This window comes from Rhincodon typus, chromosome 7, assembly GCF_021869965.1.
Source record: "Rhincodon typus isolate 14 chromosome 7, sRhiTyp1.1, whole genome shotgun sequence".
Taxonomy (NCBI): domain Eukaryota; kingdom Metazoa; phylum Chordata; class Chondrichthyes; order Orectolobiformes; family Rhincodontidae; genus Rhincodon; species Rhincodon typus.
In genome coordinates this window covers 82,970,588-82,989,230 of record NC_063338.1, presented here as the reverse complement: position 1 = coordinate 82,989,230, position 18,643 = coordinate 82,970,588, and the positions used below count along the sequence as shown (strand labels likewise).

General features: G+C 40.9%; 1 protein-coding gene across 4 annotated transcripts in view; it reads left to right on the top strand.

The window, feature by feature from the left end:
- The window catches only part of ralba (v-ral simian leukemia viral oncogene homolog Ba (ras related)), a 62,774-nt gene that overhangs the window by 608 nt on the left and 43,523 nt on the right, over positions 1 to 18,643 (top strand). The window lies entirely within an intron of this gene.

The following is an 18,643-nucleotide window of genomic DNA, read 5'->3' as shown; positions in this document are numbered from 1 at the left end:
AATCTTAAGCAGCATACAAAAGGAACCGAAGAAATCGGGAAGTTTTATTCTTGTAGCTCCACCGCACCACCGGATCGACTTTTTTTCCAAACAGACGAGCTTCACTTTTTTTAAAAAAATTAAGAACCTTGTTTCTTCTCCTCTTTCCTCCCCCATTTCAATCAATTAGAACTCAAGTAATGTTTATTCTTAAATGAGTGAGACGTTTGTTTGGCGTTTGGTACCCAACAGTGACTTTTGCAAAACATGAGAATGTATTCAGGAAATCAATGAAAACGTATTGTACTAAGAACCGTTGGTGTTGAAGCTGCATTTTTAGTAGTCCTTTAAAAGATAGAAAAAGAACTGAGAGATTGCTCCTGTTGGAAGAGTTGACATTTATTGACTGTCCCTAGTTTATTTTGCAAAGGTGGTGGTGAACTGCCTGCTGCCTTGAAATGCTGCAGTCTGTTACGTAGCCGATTTGAGAAATTTTACCTGCTAATTATAAAGGAAGTATAGTGTATTTCCAAGTAGGAAGGTGTGAACTAGATAAGGTGATGTTCCCATTCATCTGTTGATGTTGCCATTAATATTGTTTGTTAGATAAGTGCTGTCGAAGAAGCCTTAGAGTTGCTGCAGTGCATCCTTGGGTAAAACACCCTGCAGCTGCAGGGAGATGGAGTTAGTGAATGGATGTTTAATGTGGTGCATGGGCTTTTGATTGCACTTAAACAGGAATATGACAAGAACTTTATTTTTTGGTTTTTCTGATTTTTTAGAATATGTGGTGTGATCTATGTTTTAGAAAGAAGACAAGTTTCAACCTCTTAACTGCTTTGAACATATACCTTAATTCTGACAGCTTACATTTTTGCTCTGTTCCTGGCTGAGGTTGCTTCTAAAACTTATCATTTTTAGTTTGTAAATAAAACCAAATATACAAGTAAATATAAAGTGATTTCTTAAACTTGTTTAGAAATTCATGTAAAATTTCTCAAACACCCCAGAGGACTGTATATATAAGATGAATCAATTCAACTGGCATTTTTATTTTCTTGGGCTACTTCACTTTATGAGAAGCATGGGGCAAGCCATAATTCTCGCCAGTCTTTTTAACTTGTTCAAGGGGAGTGGCATCACTGGCTAGGCCAGAACTTTTATTGCCCTTCTGTTGTTGTTCTTGAGAAATTAGCAGTGCACTGTTGTCTTGAACAAATACTGTCCACGTGGTGTAGGTGCACCGAGTGCCATTAGGGAGGGAGTTCCAAGACTTTGACCCAGCGACAGTGAAGGATTGCTAATGCCATTACCAGTTGGAATGGCGTGTGGCTTGAAGGCAATTTCCAGGCAATGGTGTTCTCATTGCATCTTTGCCTTTGTTTCTAGGTGGGAAAGGTTGTTGGTTTGGAAGTGCTTTTGAAGGAGTTTTGAGTTATTTGCAGTCCATCTTGTAGATGGCACAAACTGCCCCAGTGCATTGTGGTGAAGGGAGTGAATGTTCAAGGTATTGGATGGGCGGTGGCTGCCTTAAAATAGGATGGTTCAAGCTTGTGTTGGAGCTGCTGTCATAAGAACAGGAGTAGGCCATTCAAGCCTGATCCACTGTTCATGAGATCATGGCCGGTCTGTGGCCTAACTCCATATATTTGCCTTTGGCCCATATCCCTTAAATAAATTTTTAAGCATAAGGTATTAATCGCAGAAAATTAGTAACTGGTCCATTGCAAGTGGACAGTATTCCTTCACTTCTGACTTGTGCCTTTTTGAAAGGTGGATTGGTTTTCATGAGGTGGGGAAGCCAGTGTGCTATTTAATTTCCAAACGCTATGCTCTTGTAAAAACTATGATATCCAGTTTAAATTCTGGTAAATGGATGTTACCTGGGGATTCAGTGGTAATGTCATTATGTCTAAGGTTGGTGGTTAGATTCTCTTTTGTTTGAGATGGTCATTGCCTTGCTGCTTTATTAGCCCAAGCCTCAATTTGTCGATGGCTTGCTGCATATTGATGTGCAGTCCTTCAGGATTCAAGGAGTCACAATTTGGTGCTGAGCACTGTAAAATCATTAGTGGATGATCTCATGTTTGACTTTTTTATAATGAGAAAGGAGGTCACTGAAACCGCTAGAGATGGTTGGGCATAGGACACTATCCTGAAGAACTGCTGCAGTGATATCATGGGATTGAGATGATTGACCTCCAACCACAGCTATCTTCCTCTGTGCTAGGTATGGCTCCAGCCAGGGAAGAATTTTCCTGATGGCAGTTGACGTTTAGTTTGGTAAGGTTCTTTGCTACAGTTAAATGCTGCATTAATTTTAGTGAATGCACATCCTTAGAGCCAAGCATTGGCTATGTTTGGGTTGATGGTCCAGCTCCTGTGGAGGGGACACTCCTCTATACTGTGCTGCATTGTTTGTGTCTCTAGATGAATTTGAACTGAGTCTTATTGGTGGAGATTGGCTGCATTGGGCTTATCCTGAACCTGTTCAGCAAGGACTATTCTTATCTTGAGATAGTAGGAACTGCAGATGCTGGAGAATCTGAGATAAGTGTAGAGCTGGAGGAACACAGCAGGCTAAGCAGCATCAGTGGATCTGGAAAGCTGACGTTTCGGGTCGAGACCCTTCTTCAGAAAATTCTTATCTTGGTAGTTTTGAAGTCTGACATTCATCAGATGAGATTTATCACAAGGAAATTTAGTGACTTCCTATTTTTCCCAATTCCTTGATCCAAAGGTGGGTCCTGATTGGAAAGGTTGTTCCATTTGAGATGCCAAGGTCGATGATGAGCAGTAGGGTTGCTAACTAGTTGTGAAGAGGCAACTGAGGTGTAACATAAATGGTTTCAACCACCTTGTGGGTTTTTATCAATTGGATGTGGGGAATGTTTGCAAGGACAAGAAGCCAAAGGTGTGTGCAGGATTTTGGTTATGATGCACATTATCTTCAGTTATGTTCAGTACAATTTTGTGTGTACAGCTGGCAGTAGAAAAGTCACTATCCTTGCCTTGAATTCAGCTTTTTATAACCCAGCCTAAACCAAGCAAACTGAATTTGTTTTTTAAAATTTATTCACAGGATGTGGGTGTTGTTGGCTAGGTCAGCATTTATTGTTCATCTTAGTTGCCCAGAAGGCAATTTAGAGTCAATGGAGTCATATGTAGGTCTCTGGAATAATAATCTAGTGACAATACCACTAGGCCATTGCGTCCTACAATATAGGTGTCTGTTTAATATCTAACACTAACGTGACAATCACCTATTGTATTTTCTGTGACTATAATATCACTTACTGGTCCTTGAATTATTTTTGTCCTTCTGTCTTAGTTTTATTTGAAATTTGTTTGCTAGTTGTTGAACTCATTGCTGTTGTGTAATAGAGCTGTACTTGGTATCTCTACTCCTGATGTGTGTGGCCAAGAAAAACACATGTCTTGCTCTTGATTTCTATTCGTTAACTCGGCATTGAATGCATGCAGATAGTTGGTCTTCAAAGATCAGACAACCTCAGAATCCCTACAGTGCAGGTTTTGGCCCATCGAGTCTGCAGCCATCCTTTGCATAGCATCCTACTGAGACCCAGATTCTGACCCTATCCCCGTAACTCCATAATTACCATGACCACTCCACCTGACCTACGCATCTTTGGTCTGTGGGAGGAAACCAGAGCACCTGGAGGAAACCCACGCAGACATGGGGCAAATGTGCAAACTCCACACTGAAAGCTGGAATCGAACCTGACTCCCTGGTGCTGTTAGGCAGCAGTGCTAACTACTAAGCCACAAAGATGCTTGATAACACTGAAACTGTACTTCAGCAAAGAACCAACACTGGAGGAAGTAAATTTTCAATTAGGGACTTTTTTTTTTGGTTAAGGTGAAATTGGAAGAGGATTGGGAATGATGATTGGTTGTCATGTTCAGCCTGTAAAACAAACAGGATGCAGGTTTGCAAAAATTCAAAGAGGCTGGTCACACTTGGGTCAAATAACATCTGTAGAGAAAGGAAGTTAAAACTGTTTCAGGTCTGTATCAGCTAGTTACTGGATTAATCACTAACTCATCTAACATGAAACCTTTTGGCTTTAAACCATTTGAATCTCTTCTACAACTTTTCAGATTGTGGAAGATTGGGAGGATGCAACATAGATGGATGTAAGGGAAATACACCGAGAAACAGGATTCATCAGCCACAAGTTAGTCCGTGAGGATCTTGTCAATGAATCACGTATATTAGGATAATAGTGATCCCAAAAGGATCACTTCATATATGTCAAAGCAGTAAAATGAGAGTTTGCAAGATCAGATTTGTGAAGATAATGATGAGAAATATTTGCTTAGTCAATATATTATGGGTGGTCACCAGTCACTCGATGCAAAAAAAGTCATTGTGATCTGGAGCCTGGAAAGAGGCCACTGAGTTTGTACCAGTCAAAAACAAGTACCTCACTCTTCTAATTCTATTTTCCAGCATTTGGTCCATATTTGTGCATGCCTTGGCATCTCAAGTGCATATCTAAATATACTTAAATGTTATGAGGATTTCTGCCTTGACCACACTGTTATAAATTTCTAACCATTTGTAGGTGAAATAAAGTTTCCTGTCCTTTCCTCTGCATTTTCTACCCCTTGTCTTAAATCTGTGCCCTTTCGTCGTTGATCTGCCCCCAGCCAAGGGGAAAAGATTTTCTGACCACCCTGTCTATGTCCCTCATCTTGCACACAAATCATGTCGCCCCCCCCCCCCATTTCCCCTGCTCTAAGGACTACAACCCCAGTCTCTCTTCATAACTGAAACACTTAGTCCAGGCAACATCCCAGTAAATCTCCTCTGTGCCCTCTCCAGTGCGATCACTTTGCTCTTATAATATGGATTCCAGAACTGGACACAATATTCTAGCCTAACCAACTTTTTTAATGCAGTTCCAAGATAACATCTACTCTTAAACTCTGCCTCTTCTAATGAAGATGAGTATCCCATATGTCACCTTTAGCCACTTATCTACCTGTTTTGCTACCTTAAAGGATTCTGATCTTTGGTGCCTCCAAGGGTCCTAATATTTATGTATTCTATTTCTTTGTCTTCCCCCTCTCCAACGCATCACCTTACACCTATCTTGATTGAATTCCATTTGCCACTCATCAGCCCATTTGACTAGCTGTCTCTCACCTCCTGTAATCTAAAACTGTCCTCCTCACTGTGCTACAGCACTAATTTCTGTGTAACCTGCAAACTTTCTGATCAAGCCCCCTATGTTTAAATCTAAATTGTTTATATTAATCCCAAATGGTAAGGGCCCCAACACTGATCCCTGTGGAACCCCACTGAACACAAGCTTTCAGTCATGCAAATGCTCTCTGAATCATGGCTTCCTGCCACTCACTGAATTCTGGATCCATTTGGCTGAATTTCCTTGGATCCGATGGACTGTTATCTTTGCTATCAGTCTTCCATGTGAGACCTCATGAAAAAGGTTGCTGAAATCCAAGTGGACCACATCTCATGTATTGCCCTCATTTATACACCTGGTTATCTCTTCAGAAAAATTCAATCATGTTAGTCAGACATGAGCTCTACTAAACAAATTTGCTGAATGTTCTTCATTAATCTCTGCCTCTCCAAGTGAAGATTATTTCTTTCCTTCAGAATAGTTTCCAATAGTTTTCCTACTACTGAGGTTAGACTGACCTATGGTTTCCTGGTTTATTCTTTGCTCACTACTTGAACAGTGCTACAACATTGGCTGACTTTCAATTCCTCTCTAGCTACAGAGGATTGTAAATTATTGCTAACATGCCTGCAGTTTCCTCCCTTGTCTGACTGAATAGCCAAGGATGCCTTTCATCTGGCCCTGGAGGTTTGCGTACTTTCCAGCCTGGCAGACCCCTCAAAGCTCTTCTGTCTACTCTAATTTTAAGTAGATCAGTCCTTCTCTCTTTACCCACATTGTCCCTCTTACTAATGAACACCAAGATTAAGTAGGCACTTAGAACCCTATCTGCATCCTGTAATTCCATGCAGGAATTACTGCTGTGGCCCTGTTGGCTGCTAGTCTTGTTTGTAGCTTTATCCTGAATGTACTTGTTTAAAAAAAAAAAGTCAGGATCTTTCATTAGTTTAACTGCCATTATTGTATTATGACACCCCCACCCCAACCACTTCATTCTCCCTCTTTCCTCCTTGAATGCATCTATCAGTCTGACACAGATTGACCTAAAAGTATCTGCTCCCAGTGCACTCTGGCCAAATATAACAAATCTTACTAAAATCAGCCACCCGCCCTCCCCCCTGAAGTTTAGAACTGTGATTTCAGGTCGATCCATGTTTGCGCAATGGTCCCCACTGATATGTCAATCACTTGCTTGGCCACGTTCTCTAAAATTAAGTCCCAAGCTACCCCTCTCCCATAATGTGAGTCTTTCACATTATGGCTTCACCAGCTCATGTTAGGGAAGTTGAAATTCCCTACTATCATTACTGTACTACCTTTACACTTTATGCTGCAAACGTGAAGACAAATTTCAGCAATGGCTCAGTGGTTAACACTGCTGCCTCACATTGCCAGGGTTTGATCCCATGCTCTAGAGACTCTACTCTATTATCTGCTCTTCGATTTCTCTTGGACTGTTGGTGAGGTAGGGATAGGGCTGTTGTGCCTCATGTACATGCCAGCAATGTTTGCTCCTCTTTGGTATATATGTTTTTCTCTCATGGCTTCACTTGCAGAGCCTTCTAAGATGTCATCCCTCCTTACTACTGTAACTGATTCCCTTCTTTCACCACCAGCTTTGCCTTGCGTGAAAGCCTATATCCTGGCATATTGAGCTGTCACTTGTGTCTCAGCAATGTCTGTGGTAGAAATAACAGCATACACCTCATTTTAATTTATACCCTCCACTTATCTGCCCTCAACTTATCTATTCATCAGACTCCTTGCATTAAAACTTATCCACCACTTTTATCTTGAGTCACTGTAATGATGGAGATAATATCTTTGAAAGATGAGGCCCTTTAATTTGCACTACCTTAGCAAGTGATGCATGACATTGCAAAGGATGTATGGCAATTTTGCAATGGCAGTGTCTCTTTCACTTTTTTTTTCCATAACTGTTATTTTTGAGGCAGTGAAATTTTTCTAGGAAATGACAATGGTAGATTGCTTCAATTGGCTGCTAGTTGATAATCAATTATTGAGTAATTTATGTAATTAGGTTTGTTAGAAACATTACATTTGGATTTGGGTTTCTCGGTATTTAGGGACATACCAAAGCTGTTTGGTGTAATAATGATACAAAATTCTGCTGCTACCAAAAATCTGGAGTAATGTATGGAAAATATTTTCCATACCTCCGGTCTGGCCACATTTATGAAAAGAGAAACAGTTGTTTTTAGATCAATGACTTTGCATCAGAAGTCATCTTCTGATTTTTAAAATACTGTTGATTGGAAATACCCCCTGTTTTCCCATCCTGCCTGCCTCCCAGATGCTGCTGAGTATTACCAGCATTTTTCTTTCATATTTCTTCTAACGCTAGCTTAACGTCTAGCATGGTAGACTTCGTGGGTTTGAATTTGGTTTTGCAGTGTGTGTGGATCTGTGGATTATTTCATTACAACGAATGTTCATTGCCTGTCAAGGTCTGAGATTACTGAAGCCCAGTGTTATACCTATTTATAAGTTACTTGCAACTGACTGCTGAATCTTCTATTTTAAAGATTTGACTTTGAACTATGAATTATTCGATGGAGAAGATTGAGTTTTGAATTATTTGACTGCAGTTCTGTCTAGAGCAGATCAGCTTCTTACTGCACATTTATAAGAACTAAGAGCAGGAGTAGGCCGTCTGGCCCTTGGAGCCTGCTCCGTCATTCAATAAGATCATGGCTGATCCTTTCGTGGACTCAGATCCACTTACCCGCTTTCTCACCGTATCCCTTAATTCCTTTATTGTTCAAAAAAAACTACCTTTTTTAAAAACATTTACTGAAGTAGCGTCAACTACTTCACTGGGCAAGGAATTCCATAGATTAACAACCCTCTGGGTGAAGAAATTCCTTCTGAGGAACTGTTTTTTTTTTAATGCTTGTAAAAGATTAAAAATTGTCCTATTTTCCACTCCTGCCATCTTTCCATCTACAAAATATGACCAAGTGACTTGGTTGTAGACCTTTTGTAGATGCAGCACAGTAACTAACTTCTAGGAATTGTGTGGAAGCAATGTAGCCGTGACTTGCTTTCAGGCCCAGTGTGTGTGTGGGAGCTGTAGAGCTGAGACTGGCTTCCAGTCTGATTTAGCTGAATTAATCTCAGGTTTAACTGCCTTTACTTGAGGCCTTTTTTTTTAGAAAAGATAAAGTTAATCACACTATGAAAGCTACCATGAGTCCTAGCAAAAGTGGAATAAATGAATATCAGGTGATAAACTCTCTCTGGTTGGAGTCATACCTGGCAAATAGGAAGATGGTTTTGTTTGCTGGAAATCAGTCATCTCAGTTCCAGGACATCTCTGCAGGAGTTCTTTGGGGTAGTGTCCTAGGCTCAACCATCCTCAACTGCTTCTTCAATAATCTTCGTTCCATTCTAATGTCAGAAGTGGGGATGATCACCTATGTTTGCACAATGTTCAACACCATTCACAACTTGTCAGATCGTGAAACAGTTCGTGTCCAAATGCAACAAGAGTCATTGGGTATAATGAATGCTGAGATAAACCCTTGATCCCTTACTGGGGAAAATGCAGGAAATTGGATGTGAGAAGTGAGCAAGCTCAGTTGGCCTAACGACTTTCTCCTGTTGGTTTTTCTTCCAGGTTTCTGTAGGCATGTAAAAGATGCTGGCTTGGGATACACCTAAATAGCTTAAGAAAATGGACGATAGTCTTTGTTTCCAAGATCTGGCATTCATGGAATTGTGTAGAATAACTAATGTTTATACATAAACTTTTTGTATAGAAAATTGTCCCTTTTTTTAATTGTAGTTCTTCACAAAACAGCTTTTCATGTTTTGCAATTTCATGTTTGTTTACATTGACAAGCATTAGGCATGCACTATTTACTATCAATTTTCTTTCTATCAATTAATATTTCTGAATTTTACTTTGTTATTCACGTGATTGTTGGTATTATTTAATGATTTGACTGATGAAAGAAACCTATTTTGTCAACAATTGTTCCTTTAAATAGTGGTATTGTTTTTCCAGTAACTTAATCACAGTGCTTCTGAGTTTGTATTGAAGATTGACTTATTTACCACATTGGACTTTGCTGGTAGACCACTTTTACTAACCACCTATGAATACCTAATGGAGTACATTGCTATCATGATCATCCTGCTGGACAAATGATCCAAAGGAATACGCAAATGATCCAAACATGAGTTCAACACCTATCCTGTCAGGTGAGGAACTTCTTGAATTAATGATGACCATGAAATTCCCTGATCCAGCTCACTGATTTCTTTTGAAGGAAGGAAATCTTTGTCCTTACAGTATGTTACTAAGTGACACTAAACTCCCCTCTGAAATAGCCTGGCCACCAATTCAATGGTGCATTAAGAAAAGTGTCTCACCATCATATTTCTGAAAGATAATAACGAATGCCTAATTCTGCCAATGTTAAATGTAAAGCAAGAGTAGGCTATTCAACTCATCAGGCCTGCTCCACTGTTGAATTGACTATGGATGATCATTATTTCGATGCTATTTGCCTTTCTGTATCTCCCACAATGCCATTAATGTCCAGAAATCTTTTGGTTTCCATCTTGTACATGTCAAGTGATTGAACTTTTGCGGTCCTCTGGGTAGAGAATCCTAAAGAATCACCACCTTGTAAGTAAAGAAATCATTTTCATCTCTGTCTTAAATGGTTTTCCCCTTGTCTGACATTGTCAATAAGATTTGAGTCATCAGTTAGGGAAGCATTTTGACTCTATCTACTTTTAAAATCCTTACAGGATGTCACAGTTTCAATGATATCACTTCTAATTCTTCAAATCTTCAGAGAATATAGGCCCAGATTTCATGATGTCTCATTGTAAGGCAATCTAGCCATTCTAGGGATGAATCTGATAAATCTCTGCTGCACACTTTCTGTGACTACAGTTTGGATAAGGTGATTAAAAATGCACACACTACTCCAGGTGTGGTCTCACTAAGGCTCTATTGCCATTGCAACAAGATATTTTTACTCTGACTCGAATCTCCTTGCAATAAAGTCCAACATACCAATTGCCTTCCTAATTGCTTGCTGCTCCTATTGGATTTCAGTGACTCATCAACTAGGGCACCCAGGTGTCTTTGGATGTCTTCCCAACCTCTCGCTTCTGCCATCTTTTATTTACTACCAAAGTAGATAATGTTGCATGTCCATATTGTATTTTTTCTGCCATTCACTTGGCCTAAGGGCAGCACCTGGACAGATTTTTCTTGCATCCTCCGGAGCAATAAATGCTCAGCAAATTTGGAAAAATTAGATTTGCTCCATACCTAGTTATTTTCTAATCGACCTGCAGAGATGATTATGTCACTGCTCTGTAACACGTAAGACTTAAACCTGGGTCTCATGACTCAGATGGGACACTACCTTTGCACTGCAAGAATCTTTCTTTGCCCCGCATGCAAATTTATAGATTGTAAACAGCTGAATCCCAGCACTAGGTACACCACTAGTAACACCTGTCATCCTTAGAATGGCATGTTTATTCTTATTCCCAAATTTGTCTTTTAACATTGACAGTCAATCTCATAAATTCACAAAACTTGGGAGCAGATGTAGACTATTCAGCCCATTGAGTCTGCTGTACCATTCAATGAGACCATGGCTGATCCGAGCATCTTCGATTCCGATTTCCTGTTTTTTCCCTATAACCCTTCATTGCTTTTCTGATTAAATATCTATTTTCTCCTGAGTATATTGAATGATCCACCCTTGACAGCCCTCTGAATAATTCCTCCCTATTTGTCTTAAATGTGTGACTCCTTATTGAGATTCTGCCATCTGTTCCTTGACTCTCCCACAAGGGGAAACAATCTTTCCTCCTCTACCCTGTCAAGTCTTGAAAGGATCTAGTATGTTTCCATAATGATGCTTCTTGCTGTTTTAAATTCCAATGAATACAAGCTTAAATTAGTCAACATCTTGTAAGACAGTCCCTTCATACCTGATATATAGGCCTGCTCTGGACTGCCTCCAATGCCAGTATTTCTCAAACGGCTCAGTATTCCAGCTGTGGTTTGACTCGTGCCTTGTGGTGTTTTAGCAAAACCCCTCTCTACTTTATTTTACTCCATTCCCCTCTTCAAATAAAGGCTAAGCATTCAATTTGCCTCCCTTATTACCTACTGAATTGAATGCTTGCTTTCTTAATGGATAAAGATTCCCAAATCCCCCTCATATAAAAGTAGAAATTGTTGGAAAAGGCTCAGCAGGTCTGGTAGCATCTCTGGAGAGAAATCAGTTAACCTTTTGGGTCAAGTGACCCTTCCTTAGGATCTCCAATCCCTCTCTTCTGTAGCTTTCTGCAGTATTCATTTATGATACATTATGTTTTTCTTCATCGTAAGTAACTTGCCCCAGCACTGGTCCCTGTGGCAAACCACTAATTACAGGTAGCCATCCTGAAAATGCCTACCTTATCGCAGATCTTCGACTTCTGTTGGTAAGCCAATCATCTCTCCATGCTAATATACTACTACCTACGCATAGGTGGTTATCTTAAGTAGCCTAATATATGTTCACCTTATCAAATGCCTTCTGAAAATCAAATATATTACATTGGCTGCTTTCCCTTTTATCTATCTTGGTGCCAAGAGACCTGAACAATTCTCACTTGTCTCACTACACACTGACAACGAGGGACACAAATTCACCTGGGACAACACATCGCTAATCATACAAGCCAAACAGACGCGAGGGAATTCCTGGATGCCTGATAGTCCAACCAGAACGCCATCAACAGACACATTAAATTAGACCCTGTGTACAAACCACTGAGAAACAAAACCAGAAGTAGTACCAATCACTCCAGCAAACACAGATATATAAACAACAAGTGGAACAGAACACAGCTTCACTGGAGGCGCGCTGACGATGTTACCTAGCAGGGTGACAACGTTTGCAACCAAATCCACCGGCTTGGAGAGCGTCTACAACCTCATCCATAACCTGAGCTACAAGTTTTCTCTAATGCTCCAAGTGTCTTCTATAAAGAAGCAAGTCTACTGTGAAGATTGCAAAGTACTTATTCAACTCCTGTCATTTCCTGTTTTCCCCACTAGTACCTCATTCTCTAAGGGACTGATGTCTACTTTTGGCTTCTCTGATCCTTTTTAAAGCAGCGGTCTGTCTTGATTATCACTTGCAAAGTTTTTTTTTTTCTCCTTTTTTTGTCTTCTGTTGGTTGTGTTCCTGGTTAACCGTTGTTTGCTTATCAATTGTCTTTGCTAACCTCCTTCCCTAGTCCACCCCAGTGAGCTCTGCCCTCATTCCTCAGTAATTTCCCTTATTTGAGTTTAGCACAATTGTTTCCAACTCAAGTTCCTCTCTCTAAGATGAATGCTAAATTCTACCATGTCATGGTCACTGTTCCCTGGGGGAGTCTTTTATTCTGACATTTATTAAATCCCTTATGATTTTTGCTGTCTTACTCTTACTCTTCCACTTCTGTGCACTTAAGCCAACTGTATTGTTACAGACCTGGCTCCAACTAAACTCCTGAGGGACCATTACCCTCTAGTTTCCAAGATGAAAAACTGGGTAGTGAGTAAATTTGCCTTGTGGAATTCTTGCAGTACTTACTTGGTTCTCTTAGTCTCTTGGCTATCACTTAGTACCTCTTGTCTGAATGTTCCTAATCTGTGTGTGACCATCTTGCTAAATGGGCAATGCTCACAATTGCCTGTCTTGCGGATGCAACACAATGACTCCAGTTGTCATTTGAGTTGTGAAACCTGGAGCTGAAGTTTCTGCAGTTGGTGATGCTTTCTGCAGACTTGTTTGTCTGGGACATATGGTAAGCCTGTGTCTTTCCTAATGCTACAGGATGCACATTCACTTTGCCCTGTTATACATTATCTTTACAGACTCTTAAGTAACATAATGTGGCAGTTATTTACTAATCCGCTTCTTCACCTGTACTGAAGAAAACAAGTACTGGGAAGTGAAAAAGGTGGAACTGCCTCCCTCACTTGCCAAACTCCTCCTCACTCAGTCCAAGCCACACTCTGAGGAAAGATGTGGGTCTTGAGAGTAGAGTATTTTCACAGTTGTTAGCATAATCTGCTGGATAAGCATGGATTAGATTAATCCTGAGTCACAGTGACCTTTTAATCTCAACATTTGACCACCCTTTATCATGTTGACCTTTGTTCTGTCCAATGACTCCCTTCCCCTTGAGTAACATGACAAGGCTTCAGTTCCAAATTAGGTAGACCATTCTGTAAACCTACTTGCAAGGTGCTAACTTGAAATGACCCAAGAGTCACCTACTTCACTTGGTTTCTTGTATTTCATTAAGTCAGCCTGGGTTAGCTTAAGTTCCAAAGTTACCAACTAGCTTGCTTCACCATGCCTTTTGGAAGCTGAATTGATTGGGCTTTTGCGGCTTATAGTTTTTACACAGAATTTCTAGTTCTTTAGTGCATACCATCTCTGAATCCTGGTTCAGTAGTATTTTGTTTCATGCTGTTCATGCAAACTGCTGCATTACAAAGATGTTATGCTAATCTAAATTTGGTATACATAGAGATTAAGCAACAAGACTTGGTCAGTGTGAGCACAACATAGTAATGAAAAGTTCAGAATCTCTGGTAAACAAAAGCTGTGATAGACCGAGACAACAAGGTGCAGGGCTGGATGAACACAGCAGGCCAAGCAGCATCATAGGAGCAGAGAGGCTGACGTTTCGGGCCTAGACCCTTCATCAGAAAAGGGGGAGGGGAAGGGGGTTTTGAAATAAATAGGGAGAGTGGGAGGCGGATAGAAGAGGGATAGAGAAGAGGATAGGTGGAGAGGAAACAAATAGGTCGAAGAGGCGGGGATGGGGCCAGGAAAGGTGAGTGTAGGTAGGGAGTTAGGAAGGGGATAGGTCAGTCCAGGGAGGACGGACAGGTCAAGGGGGCGGGATGAGGTTGGTCGGTAGGAGATGGAGGTGCGGCTTGAGGTGGGAGGAGGGGATAGGTGGGAGGAAGAACGGGTTAGGGAGGCAGGGACGAGCTGGACTGGTTTTGGGATGCGGTCGGGGGAGGGGAGATTTTGAAACTTGTGAAATCCACATTGATACCATTAGAGGACAAAAAATTTCAAGTCCTATCTGCATCTTGTCAGACTGTAATGCTGCTGCTATCACTTGTAGTATGTTGCACTGTTTAAGCTAAAGTTTAGTACTGCTTTGTAATTTGGTTTGGTTTCATTTCTATAGGTTTCTTTAATGAGATTGGATGTCACTGTCCAGGTCAGCATTTCTTGTCTCAGTAATTGCCCCTGAACTGAGTGTTGCAAGGTCACTTCAGAGTCCATCACATTTTTGTGGTTTAGGAGTTCTATTCAGGTGAAACCAGTTAAGGATAGATTTTTCTTTTTTAAAAAGGTTAATGAATCAGCTGTGTTTTTACAATAGCCAAAAATTTCAAGTTCTCCACTTCTAAAGTGAGCTTCCATTTCAAATTTAAATTTCTCCTGGCTTTTGTGGAGGGATTTGAACCCTTATTCCCAGATCGGTGGTTTGGGCCTGTGTATCATGAGCCCATTAACACTAAACTTGGCCACCATCTCAATCTAAACTTAATGAGTGTCATCTGCTTATTTTCCAGTTGGGTGTTGAAGCTTGCAGATAATTTCTAATATGAGCAGGAATGATGCAGAAATAGATAATTCTGAAAATACTTATCAGATAGTTTCAGACACTATCAAGAAGTTCTTGCTTAGCAATAACTTGCTTATTGACCGCTAGTTTGAATTCTGCCAGGGCCACTTAGCTTCTGACCTCATCAACATCAACAAAAATGCTGAATTCCATAGGTGAAGTGAGAGTGACTGCCCTTTTGTCAAATGTAGCCTTGGCAACAAAATAGCAGCAAGGAACCTGACTCAGTGGGATTTTTTTTCTCTTGGGGAGTGGTGGCGGTGGTCTTTGGAATCTGTCATATCTTGCACACAGGAAGATGGTTGTGGTTGTTTGAAGCACTGTCATTTCAGCTCCAGGACATCTACAGGAGTTCCTCAGAATGGCGGGCCCAGCCCAACCACTTTCACTGACTTGCCCTTGTTCCTAAGGTCCTTGATTGCTTCAGTGCTTCAATGTCCAAATGTAATGAGACCTGGATGACTTCCAGGTTTCGACTGGCAAGTACCATTTGGACAGATATCAGATATAAGCTCCTGAGGCAGATCAACACCATATATTCTGCCTCGGGAGCTTATAGCCCAGTGGCCTCAAAAAGTAGAATTCACCAGCTTCAAAATCTCCCCACTGCTGGCCGCGTCCTATGTCCAGCCCTTCCTCTCATCCCCTTTTTCCTAGGGTGGAGGTAGCTTTTATGAGAGGACATAGTTTTAAAGTGAGTGGAGGTAGATATCGGGGAGACGTCAGAGGTAGGTTCTTTACTCAGAGGTAGGGGCGTGGAATGCATTGCCAGAGAGGGTAGTGGAGATGGCCTCATTAGGGGCATTTAAGTTTTATTAGATAGGCATGTGGATGATAGTATAAGGTAGGGGTGGAGGTTAGATAGACCTTAGGATTAGGGTAAAAGTTCGGCACAGCATCGTGGGCCGAAGGGGCTGTACTGTTCTGTTCTGTTCTATCCCCACTTCTTTGACCTGACACAACCTATCCTTCCTTCTCACCTACCTGCCCCTCTTCCCACTGACCAATCTCTACACTTCCACACCTGCATCCACCCATCACTGTCCCACCTACCTGCCCCAGCCCCACCCCTTCCCTCTATTTATTTGAGCTTCCTTCCCCCTCCCCAATTTTGATAAAGGGTCCTGACCTGAAATGTTGACTTTCCTGCTCCTCTGCTGCCTGACCTGTTGTGTTCCTCCAGCTCCACCCTGTATCGACAGTATTGTAGATGTACCTATACCAAATGGATATCTGTGGGTCAAGAAGGCAGCTCACTACCACCTCAAGAGCAACTGGGGATGGATCGTAGATGGTAGCCCACATTCCATGAATGAATAAAAGAAATTGAAGAGTTAGATTTTCAGGACAATGACCTTTCATTGGAACAGGGAATAGTTAGAAACGAAATAGCTTTTTCAACAGCATGGAGTGGATTGAAGGACAAAGAATGTCTGAGTTGAAGATAGATTGAATGGCAGAAGCTTCTCACCCAACAAATACTGGTGGGGTATGGAGTTGAATAAAAGCTGTGTTTAGTGCAGTTGTCTAGTCTGCTGTCTGAAAACAATGAAACATGAACAAAGGGAAGCAAACTGGTGGGGATTGGGTGGGGGACAAGGAGGGGAGTGTGCAGGTGACTCACCAGTCTCTTGGCGCTGTAACAGCAGCTGTTCTGTCACTTAGCCTGCTGTCTCCCACCCTATCGTATACCCTCTATTGTTCTTGTCCCTCCCATCCCTCACTTAAAACCTGTTACTGTACGTCTGTTTTCTATTTCTGACAAAAGATCATTGGTTTGAAGTATTAACTGTTTCTCATTCGAGATTTTTAGATGTACTGAGGTGAGTAGTTCCAGCTTTTCCAGTTTTATTTCAGATTTTCAGCATCTCCTTTTATGTAGGAACCATGTTGGACGTGAAATTAGAGTGCAGCATAAACCTTTCTGGATGGCCTTGTTTTTGGTTAAATACACCAGCTCAGTCTTTGATCCACTTCGGTAACTTCTGTTTATTTTTAATACACTGGTACAAATTATGTATTGTAGTTCTCTTTCCACCTAGTGCCCTGTTGCTTCATGTTACAAATCAGGGTTTCTTGCTGTGGTAAAAGACATTTTAGGCCCAAGAACATTGACTAACGCAAGATTTGAACTGTGCTGTTGATGTTGTTCTGCACAATGTTCTAGCCATTCAGCCAATTGAACTAACCAAGCTCTTATTGCAGCCCACTTCCTGCAGAATGTGTTCCCAAGTATGGTTTGCTGTATAAGATTGATTTTATTTCCATTTTAAAACTGATTCTCTTTTCCCATAACAGGTGCTATGAGAATCTAAAATTTTATTTGTTGTCAGCCTTTTATTCTGAAGTGGGTTGTGCCATTAATATTTCTGAGCTTTGTCTGTAATGCGTCCCTTGGGAACTGTTATCCTCTGTCTTTGGAAACAATTTACAATTGATGCACGTTCCAAGATCACTTAACTTTTAATGTCAACAGTTGTATTTTATGTTGAGGTTTCCTGTGAAGTGATTCAAACAGACTGCCAGTCTCATTTTGTAAACTGTCAATGGATGGTCTTTCCTATTGGGCAATTCTTACTTGTCAGGTCAAGTCCATGTTACTCTTGTTGTCAAAAGAAATAACCATTTTGATTTGAGCACAAGCTGTCCACTTGTGGCAATCCTGTTTCCCCACCAGTACTTCCCAGGCACCAAGTTGCTGGTGAGGAGGATGTGTCATTGTTGTAATGTCAGTGGGATAGTCATCCAAAACCTCAGTTAATTGTTCTGGGGACGTGGGTTAGAATCCGATCGCAGGTATTGAAATTTGAATGCAATGTAAAAAGCTAGTCTAATTGTAATCATTCAGTTGTTGTAGAAACCCATTTGGTTGACTAATGTTCTTTTTGTTTGGGAAGGAAATTTGCCATCTTTACCTAGTCTGCATGTGACACCTTCATCCTGTGTATAAATTTTAAAAAAAGACAGGTAGAAGTCAGTCTATTCTCAACCTTCTGCCACATTTGATTCAGAAATTAGCTTTCAAACTCTACTTTTTTCTTCAGTCAATTATTAAAACATGGTCTCGCTCCAGAAATAATAATATTTTTTTAAAAAAGGGGACTGATAGATGGGACATGCATTTTGATGGCTCGAGATCCGCCAAACTTTGTATTTTTTTTCCCCCCCACTGAATGACAAACCTCACTAAAGCAGCAATGCCAAAGCTCAGTATGTCAACGTAGATTTCCTGGGTTTGTGTAGATTGCCAAGAATTGCACATAACTGATTCCCCTGTGTATTAGACCATAAGACCATAAGAAATAGAAACGGGAATAGGCTGTTCTGTCCCAACCTGCTCCACCATTCAGTAGGATCATAACTGATCTGACATTCATTATGCCCATTTTCCTGTGTTTTCCCCATAATCCTTGATCCCCTTGCTGGTCAAGAATCTATTTCAGCCTTTATATGTGAGCCCCATAGCTCTGTAGCAAGGAGTTTCCCATTCAACATTCTTAGAAATTACTCCTCATGTTAGTCTTAAATTGGCAGCCTTTTATTCTGAGATTATGCCCTCTGCGTCAAGACTCACCCACGAGGGGAAACATCCTCTCAACACTTACCCTATCAAGCCCATTAAGAATCCTTTAATGTTTCAATGAGAGCACCTCTCATTCTTAACTCCAGTGAGTAGATTCCTGATCTGTTTAAACTTTGATAAAAGACAGTCCCTGCATACTGGGGATTCTAGTGAACCTATTTCTGAACTGTTTCTGAAATATATTGTCCTTCCATAATGGGACCAATATTGCTGTCAA